Genomic DNA, 9728 nt, shown 5'->3' with positions numbered 1-9728 from the left:
GTATCAAGCGTGAGAACAATGGTATTTCAATATCTCATTCTCACTATATCGAGAAGATTTTAAAGAAATTTAATTTTCTTAATTGTTCTCCTGTTAGTACTCCTATGGATCCTGCTTATAAGCTCTTACCTAATAAACGTAACGCGGTGAATCAACTTGAATATTCAAGAGCTATAGGATCTCTTATATATGCAATGATAGGTACTCGACCAGATATAACTTATGCTGTTGGAAAGCTTAGTAGATATACAAGCAATCCAAGTTCAAATCATTGGGAAGCTATAAATCGAGTATTTAGGTACTTGAAAGGAACCATGGATTATGGTTTGAATTTTAATGGATATCCTTCGGTTATAGAAGGTTATTCAGATGCAAGTTGGATTAATAATATGGAAGATCATTCTTCCACAAGTGGATGGACTTTTCTACTTGGAGGAGGTCCTGTGTCATGGGCATCTAAGAAACAGACTTGCATCACTAACTCGACTACGGAATCCGAGTTTGTATAACAACAGCTGGTAAAGAAGCTGAATGGCTAAGAAACTTGATTTATGAGATTCCATTGTGGACTAAACCGATATCACCCATATCTATCAGGTGTGATAGTACTGCTACTTTGGCTAAAGCTTATAGTCAAATGGATAATGGGAAGTCTAGACACATAGGTGTTAGACATAGCATGATTCGTGAGCTCATCATGAATGGTGTGATTTCAGTGGAGTATGTAAAAACTCAACAGAATTTAGCCGAACATTTAACAAAAGCTTTAAGTAAAGATCTTATGCACAAATCGGCTGTAGGGATGGGTTTAAAGCCCGCCTGAAATTTATCATGTTGAGATACCCAATTCCCATCTAATTTGATATTAGGTGCTGAATTCAATGAGGAAAGCTTAACATCTAGAAATTGGAACACATCAGTTACAACATCCCAAGGTATGTGTTTAGACCTGCAAGTTAAGGAGGTTGAAGATAGACTTCTTAATAGTTCTTTTGAAAAATTGCATATGCAGGTGCGAGAGTAAAAGAACTACCTATATGAGCATGAAGTTTAGCCACTTCAAGAAGCTGGGACTTGGTTTTGATATGTTCGTTGAAGGATAGGACATAGGCTAGTAAAAATAGCTCAACAGAATTTAAAAATAGCTCATCGTGAATGGTGTGATTTCAGTGGAGTATGTAAAAACTCAACAGAATTTAGCCGAACATTTAACAAAAGCTTTAAGTAAAGATCTTGTGCACAAATCGGCTGTAGGGATGGGTTTAAAGCCCGCCTGAAATTTATCATGTTGAGATACCCAATTCCCATCTAATTTGATATTAGGTGCTGAATTCAATGAGGAAAGCTTAACATCTAGAAATTGGAACACATCAGTTACAACATCCCAAGGTATGTGTTTAGACCTGCAAGTTAAGGAGGTTGAAGATAGACTTCTTAATAGTTCTTTTGAAAAATTGCATATGCAGGTGCGAGAGTAAAAGAACTACCTATATGAGCATGAAGTTTAGCCACTTCAAGAAGCTGGGACTTGGCTTTGATATGTTCGTTGAAGGATAGGACATAGGCTAGTAAAAATAGTGTTATGTAAGAATATATGAGTATGTGAACTTGTGTGTGTATTATCTTCGATTATTCAATCGTAGCGATACCCCTATATTCGAATATTTGGAATGCGTAATATACTAATGTGAAATTCAATCGTCACGACATTTCATTTATGCATAAGTTTGTTGTTTGTGTGAGTTTGTTTCAGTTAATCAGGGATTACAACAAAATGGGGGAGGATTGTTAGTGATTTTAGTGTAATTAAGGATTACCTTGTTGATCAAGTTAATTGTAATACGAATCGAAATAAGTAGGGTGCGGGGTGCACACTTATTTGATCTTATTATAATTTATAATCCTATTGGTATATAGGGGCGAAACCCCTAAGTCATGGGGGTTCTAAGGGGGCAACGGCCCCTTGGCGGGGGTCCGGGGGCAGCGCCCCTGGTAGTGGGGTGCGAGGGGCGGGAGCTCCTGGCAGGGTCCAAGGGGCAGCTCCCCTGGCTGGGGTCGAGCTGGGAAATTTTTTATTTCGGACATATGTTTCTTTATTAAAACGTATCAGAAAATTAATTAATTAATTAATTAATTTTATTTACAAAGTTTAGTATCAAAAGGAGCGTATTTTTAGTTATTAATCAGATAACTTTTATGATAACTGCAAAGTAGTTATCATCATCCCTGCCTTTTCAAAGCCTAATATAACGTAGTTTGATCATATGATATTTTCTTGTTCAATAAACTCTCTCATTATCCATACTGATTCTTGCACTCAATCTGAGTTTTATCCGGTCAAAACATTTGGGAACCAATAAATAGTTTTGATCTGAAAGTGTTTCACGGCTCTCAGATTTTTCTAAGATATATACGATTGCAGAAATCCCCAAAAAAAGATCAAAACTATTTATGTGAAGATGACGAATAGACAATCGTTGAAGGAGATGACAGGAAAGTTTGACAAACTGGAGAAATTCGAAGGCCAAGACTTTCGCAGATGGCAAAAGAACATGCACTTCCCTTTGACTACCATGAAAGTGGTGCACGTGTTGAGTACGCCCATGCCGGTGATTGAAAAAGAAGGAAACCTGAAACAGATTAGGAGGAAATCAAAATGTGAGAATGACAACTACATCTGTCTCGGTCTTATTTTGAACGGTATGTGTGAGTACTTTCATACCCCGTTTTCCACCTTTCGTTTTGGGGTGACATTTCATACTTATCAAACTAAATGTTTTATTTATTGAATATTAAACCCACAAACGTGATTGTATACCTTAATTAAATAAATGCTCGATTTGGTGTTCTATGCTTACATGCTTATGTGTTTACCGCTTTTGGATGGTGGAACTATAAATCCTAGACCATTTGGCAACCCCTCATGACAAGGTGTCGTTAACGTAATTCAATTAATGATAACTATAAAATCCTAGACTACTTGGCAACCCCTTGTAGCTAGGTGGCGCTAATATGTTTTGGGATTGTCTATTTTTCCAAATCTAGTGCTTTTATCTATAGTTTCGTATACAAGTTTCGTGGCTTTTCTTACTACATTATTGTTGCTCAAACTTATCAATTGCTCACCAACCTTTGTGTTGACAAACATTATTTTGTTGACTCGAGGACTTGGCGAAAAACGTTACCAAGGCCATTAGGGTATTAGTAAAATGAACAATATAAATGCTACTTGTATTCAATTTGTTTGTGTGAACGAGATGTGTTGATTACTGATATATGAAATATATGAGCTGATTAAATATTGTCACTTTAAATAGTGTCTTGCGTTTTTGGGCAATCCGTTGCACCCGGCATGTTCCGCCGCCTTTGGTCGGGGTGTGACACCGCGCGACCAGCCTTAGCCCTCATGGCCGCGCGGAGCCCTTGGGGGTGGGGTTTGGTCCAGCTCGTCTAGCGTGGTTTGATACGCGTCCGGAAGTTTGTTTTTGATGTATTTTAATCGTTTTAGAGCCGTTTTCGAATCCGTAAAAGGGGTTTTTCTAATTAACCAAATGGGAATGAATTGGTAATATAAAAATCCAATATTTTGTATATCATGAGTTTCAGTTTACAAAACGGGTCGGTTTACATAATAAAAAGTTACAAAACGAATTCAAACGAGACCCAAAATTGACGATTGTCATCATCATCATCATCATCTCATCATCATCCTCATATAGAGACAAAAAATATGAAGGCTCAAATGAGGTGTATCTCATGATTATAACCTTTATTACGTCGATGTAGACTCAGATACAATCACATTCTTGTCTATGATTTTGAATAACAAATCCACCACCACTATAGAACAACATGCGCCAGTATCATATACTGATGTCGCCTAGGGTTCCAAAATGGGACCCGGCAACAATTATAATCAAATGAAGCAGAAAAAGAAACCAACACTTCTTCAGTTGTCTAAGGTTTCCAAAATTGAAACCGAAATTAAAACCGAAATTATAATAAGATCACCGTCATCTAAGGTTTCCAAAATTGAAACCGACAACACATAGCCAACCTGACCGTTGTGTACCTCCACCGTCGCGACCGCCTAGGGTTTCCAAATTGGAACCCGACAGCACACAGACGACCGGATGTCTATTAACAGGCCGTGATTGAAGAGAAAACAACCGTCGATGGAAGATGGAGAGAGAAAGCTTTGATGCTCTGATTAAGTCTGATAGAGAGAGAAAACTTTGATAGATGATATAAGAAAGAGGTGACAACAGAGCAGGTTTAAAGTAAATGGATATGTGTAAGGCAAAGAATACAAAGAAAAAGTATACAACTTCAAAAAGCAGTAAATACAATACGCTAAGTAGAGTGTACAACTTGAAAAGCAGAAAATACAACAGACAACGCACGAATTTGTAAAACATTGTTCTCTTTTAATATATATATATATATATATATATATATATATATATATATATATATATATATATATATATAGGATGAGTATCATTACAGAACTGATAAATTATTTAAGAACTTAAATGAACTCCTGAAAACTAACGTTTTTATAAAAAAATTTGTATGTTAATATTATTTGGGTGTAGTTTTATCATTTTTTATATCTATATTTACGATTACAGTTTTACAAATTAGTTTTCATACATATGTAATTTTTGTTTTACACATATGTAAATTTTTTAGTACATAAATTTACACATATGTAAACTTGTGAATTAATATATTTAATCAAATTTTTTTATATAAAGTATGATAAAACTACTCTTAACTAATGTTAATATATATAAAAAATTTTAAAAATGTTTGGTTGTGTAGAGTGACTAAGGATTCTTAATTTTTTTGGAGTTTTTAAATGATACCAACCATATATATATATATATATATATATATATATGGGCGAGATCTAGAGAGAACTCATTTTAAAAAGAGATTAGAGAACTAGTAAAGAATTATTTTTAACTATTTTTAAAAAAATATTTTGTGATTTTTTTTCTTTTCTCCTTCTAATAAGATGATATTGATACTAAAAAAAATGAACTTGTCGGTGTAGTACTGTAGTGCATATGTGCACTAATGCCAAATGGATATATACAATAGTGTTTTATTGCATATAATACAACACAATTACATTATCCAATACACACTATTGAATATATGCAAATACGACACTAATAATTGTATGCAAAACACATTATCGCATATATGTAATACAACACTAATGCACATATGCACTATATCGATTTTTTTTTTAATTTTTGTATATAATATAACACTGTTGCAAATATACAATACAAACAACTATATATTTGCTATTTAACACTATTTCAAATATCAAAATTCACGCTATTGCACATATGCATAATAAAAAAAGTTGGTGTACTGCATATATGCATTACTCGTTAATTATTTTTTATTTTTTTTATTTTTATATTTTTTTGTGGTGAAGAATAACAACATATAAGAAGGATGAAAGAAAAAAAATTTTAAAAATATTTTCTTAATTAAATTAAAAATATTTGATTATTAGTTCTATAGTTCTCTCCATAAAAGGAATTCTCTCATGATCCTCTCCCTATATATATATATATATTTGTGGAATATGTGTGCTCTTGATGTTTTACTTCATTTTATGCTCACTATATTGATTAAGAGGCAAACTAGGGTAACTATGTTACTTTCATTCTCATGTTAACAACCGAACCATCATCAATTGGATAAACAATAAAAAATCAAAGCAATATAACTGTTTAAAATGAAAATAATTACATATTCGACTTTCAGCTTAGTTTTTACAAGAACAAGTTAGATAATTAGTTGACCATTAAAGATGATACATAACATAATATTCCAAAGAGCTTGGTTAAACTTTTTTTTAATGGCAAATAATGTCACGTGTGAACCTATCTTTTTCAGGCTATGTCTAAGGTCAACTCCTCGACCGTCGTGAGACCGTACCCCCCTAATGTGCGGGAATCGGATGGAATCCGTAAACCTCGCCCCCTGTTGGGGTCAAACCTGGGATTAAAGCCCCGATTCGTCCATTCACTAAGATATCATTCGAATTGTCTCAAGTGATAATCGAACCTACGTCTCCACTAAAGGAGGATAGACCTCTTACCACAAGATCAACTTCTCGGGATAAGAGCTTGGTTAAACTAATACATTTGAGCATTCACATACTAGTACAAAATTGGCTAAAAGGTGCGGTCGATTTGGCTAAAAGGTGCGGCCCTCCCAATAGCAACGAACCCTTGAGATATACAACCGCACCTTCTGCTTATTTTTTTAACACATCTAAAAAGGTGGGTTTTAGGACCGCACCTTGTGATCGATGTATACAAAAGCATCTTTTACCTCCCTACATATTTATTGATTATATATTAAGAAAACAAAATATACTAAAATACATCAACCCAATAAATTTCCAGAAAACACAAAGAATATATATACCAAAAACTTTCAAATATAAAAAAAGGTTTTATTGTTTACAAATATATTATATGTATATTTAAAAGGTAAATCTGGTATGTGAGAGGGATTATACTATAGCTAAATGTACAATTCAATTAGGCTTATGTATCACTGAATGAAGCAGAACTTCCAGATTGTTCTTACCCATTTCTTGAATAACAAAACTATCCATGTTTTCACTTTCTCTATTATCAATTTTACACACATCTACAATCAGACAAACCCTTGCCGTCTCTTCTCTGTTCGCCAGCTTCCGCCTGCGTCGGTCGTACTTTCGGCTCATGAAGATTATAGCGGTGGTGGTGGTGGTGATTGACGTCTGCAACTTGCTAACGACATTTGCAATCGGCTTTTTACGCAGGGAGTGAGGCATTGAGGCCATGACGTATTCAATAAGAGTCGCCCGACGATTTGGGTTTTTGATCGTCTGAATTGAAGGTGTAAACGATAGTTATTTTAGGTATGTGTATAAAATTTTTTTACTTCAACATATTAGTTCAATTTTGTGTGTATGTTCATCTAGCTATTTGTTCAGTTTGGGTAAAATTGTTTGCATGTCGCTAACTCGAAGGTTTCACCTGATCATTACTGTTACCACCTCTTCAGTAAACAGGAATCGGTTTTGGTGGTTCTGGAAGCGTCAATAATGTTGGTGGCGGAAGCTAAGGCATATTCGATGTTGACGTGCGTTTGCGGCGTTAAGTGCTTTTGCGTGTTCAGCCACCCATCGAAGATGCTACACGTTTAGAGGTTCACAATAATTATTCTTTCATCATTATCTATGTTTGATGTTTTTTTGATTTTAGATTAATAACAACTCTAGCTCTGATCTTTGAATCAAACTGGGGTAGTTTACCTATTATTGAATTTGGGATATAACTTATTGATATTTGCAATTGAGCTTCAATTCATCCTGATTAAGTTTAAAGATGCATCACTATTGAAATTGTTATAGGTTGTATATGGATTCCTTCGATTGCAGCTTAACTTTTTTTATTACACCTTTATTGCAGTTTCAAGATGGCAGACTCCGGGTTGATGCTATGCTTGACTTGTATTCATGGAGATTTGATCCAGGTATTAATCAGCCATGTAAATATAAACTTTTTGATATAATTATTACTTAGTTATTTTCTTTTCATTGTTGGTTCTATTGAGGGACACATTAATGAGAAAGTTGTTTATGATAAGTCTCACAAATGGATTGAAGAAAAACAATCCATTAGAAGCTAAAAAATTCAAATTGTTGGCCTATCAGTAACTTAATTCATTATAACCTGTAAACTAGGTTAACTTTATAACATATTTTTTTCATTTTCTTTAATTGTCTTAAGGTAAAAAATGTGTGGCTCAGAAGAAGATGAATGCTAATGACTGGGGTAGCCCAAGGAATTGATAAAATGGCTTTCACACATTAGCGCTAAAAGGTTAGAAGGTTAAAAGGTTCGTTTCCCGCCCAATTTAGGTAAACAAGTACGTGAACAGCAAGCATGTGCAACAGTACCACGTCAAATCACTGTTCACATCACTGTTCCCTCTGAACAGGGGACATGCTCAGAAAAAGTAATATTATTATAATCGTTAACCAACGGTCAAAAGCTTCCCGCCCATAAAAGGTCAACTCTCTAGCAAAATGGAGGTTAACTAGTTTACCCACTGGACAAAAGGCTTGCGTCTCTCCCTCTATAAAAGGATGACTCAACCATAAGCAAGAACACACCAGATTGGAGAGCTAACACATACTCTCTAATCTTCTCTTCTTCCTTGACAAACTGGCACTTTGCATGTTTCTTTCTTACTTCACAAACATTGTAGCTTCACCAAAAACTTGATCCATAAACCGGTCTCAAACACCTCGGTCTTGGATCTCCGGTGAATTATAACAAGTAACAACAAACTAGTGAACCTCTCTCTACGTTTGCAAACATAGAGGGACACCACGACCTGTGTTAGGTTAACCTGAACCCTTGAAACCTGTTAACCTAACCATTCTATTCACTATCATTGGTCTTGTAAATGTTGTAGCAACAACTTGGCGCCCACCTTGGGGCTACGCCGATTACTTTTTCTTAAAGACCAGTAGTGTAGCTACATTTTCACTAAAATCACCATGTCGAAAGGTGGATCTCCCGATGAAGTCGACCAAGTGTCAAGAACACCGACACCAAGTGCCGGCCAGGAAACACTGGCGGCCACCACACCTTTTTCCACCTCGGGAGGAACTCCAACGGAACCTTTGTTCCTCGAGTTTTCACCTTTTCGAACTCCAACCCCTTCACGATCCGGAGTTCCCTCTCCTCATGCAGGAGTCACGAACACCCTGGAATGTGTCGACTTGACGCTGGAAGGGGTATCACGGCATTTCTTGCAACTAAGACATCTTCTTAACAAACACGTGAGCCAATAAAGAGAAAGGGGGATAAGAATAAAGCTGGGGTATGACGATCCGGAGCCCTCGCTATCACTCGGACGTCTACCTTCCCCTCTAACAAGCTCACGACCGGCTGCTTCTTATTTAGAAGTTGGTCCAAGTGTAATCTGCCAACCTTTTAACCCATCTCCTTATACCTATGGGAGACCAAGCCAAACGGCTTTCCCTTTGTTCACTTCTCAACCCCTTGGGCACGAGACCACTCTCGACCAAATATGGCAGTCACCAGATTCAAGTGTTCCTCCTACAGCCACTATATGGGAGCAGGCCATGACGGTTTTACCCTTGGCTCGGAGTGCGGCAATAAGCACCCCTATGGGAACAAACCCAATAGCAGCAACTCCTGAAAGCCTTCAAGGCTTTAACCTCGTGCCTCAGATGATGGCTCAAGTGATGGCACACTTCCCTTGGACCCATCTCATCAACCAAGCGTTGGGTACTCACCAAGGAACGACGAGTCATAATCTCGCTACAAGGGTAGAAGAAGACCTTGCAAAGCCTTACATGCCCGGTAACCTATCCTGTTTCTCTCAACAAATCGCCGATTATGACTCTCAAATGAAAATCAAGATGCCACCCCATATAAAAACATATAATTGGACCGAAGATCTCGAAGACCACCTCCAGATCTTTACTGGTGCTGCCAGAATCAAAAAGTGATCACACGCTAAATGTTGTCTAATGTTCATGCAAACGCTTGTCGGATCAGCAAGAATATGGTTCAACGACCTTCCTGCCCAAAGCGTTCGAAGCTTCGATGATCTAAGCAAAGGATTCTTGGCCAACTTTTCACAACAAAGGAGATATGTCAAGG

General features: G+C 36.5%; 1 long non-coding RNA gene across 1 annotated transcript; it reads left to right on the top strand.

The window, feature by feature from the left end:
* The first annotated feature begins 6849 nt into the window (after nucleotides 1-6849).
* On the top strand, nucleotides 6850-7853 carry LOC143579423 (uncharacterized). The gene is made up of 3 exons (XR_013143515.1): nucleotides 6850-7233; nucleotides 7497-7560; nucleotides 7818-7853. It is a non-coding gene; the product is annotated as an uncharacterized LOC143579423 (long non-coding RNA).
* Nucleotides 7854-9728: the final 1875 nt, after the last annotated feature.

The sequence above is a fragment of the Bidens hawaiensis genome, unplaced genomic scaffold (genome assembly GCF_021521415.1).
Source record: "Bidens hawaiensis isolate Kalapana, Puna unplaced genomic scaffold, B.hawaiensis_p1.1 tig00000001_1, whole genome shotgun sequence".
NCBI classification, from domain to species: Eukaryota; Viridiplantae; Streptophyta; class Magnoliopsida; order Asterales; family Asteraceae; genus Bidens; species Bidens hawaiensis.
This window is presented reverse-complemented; position numbering and strand designations above follow the sequence as displayed.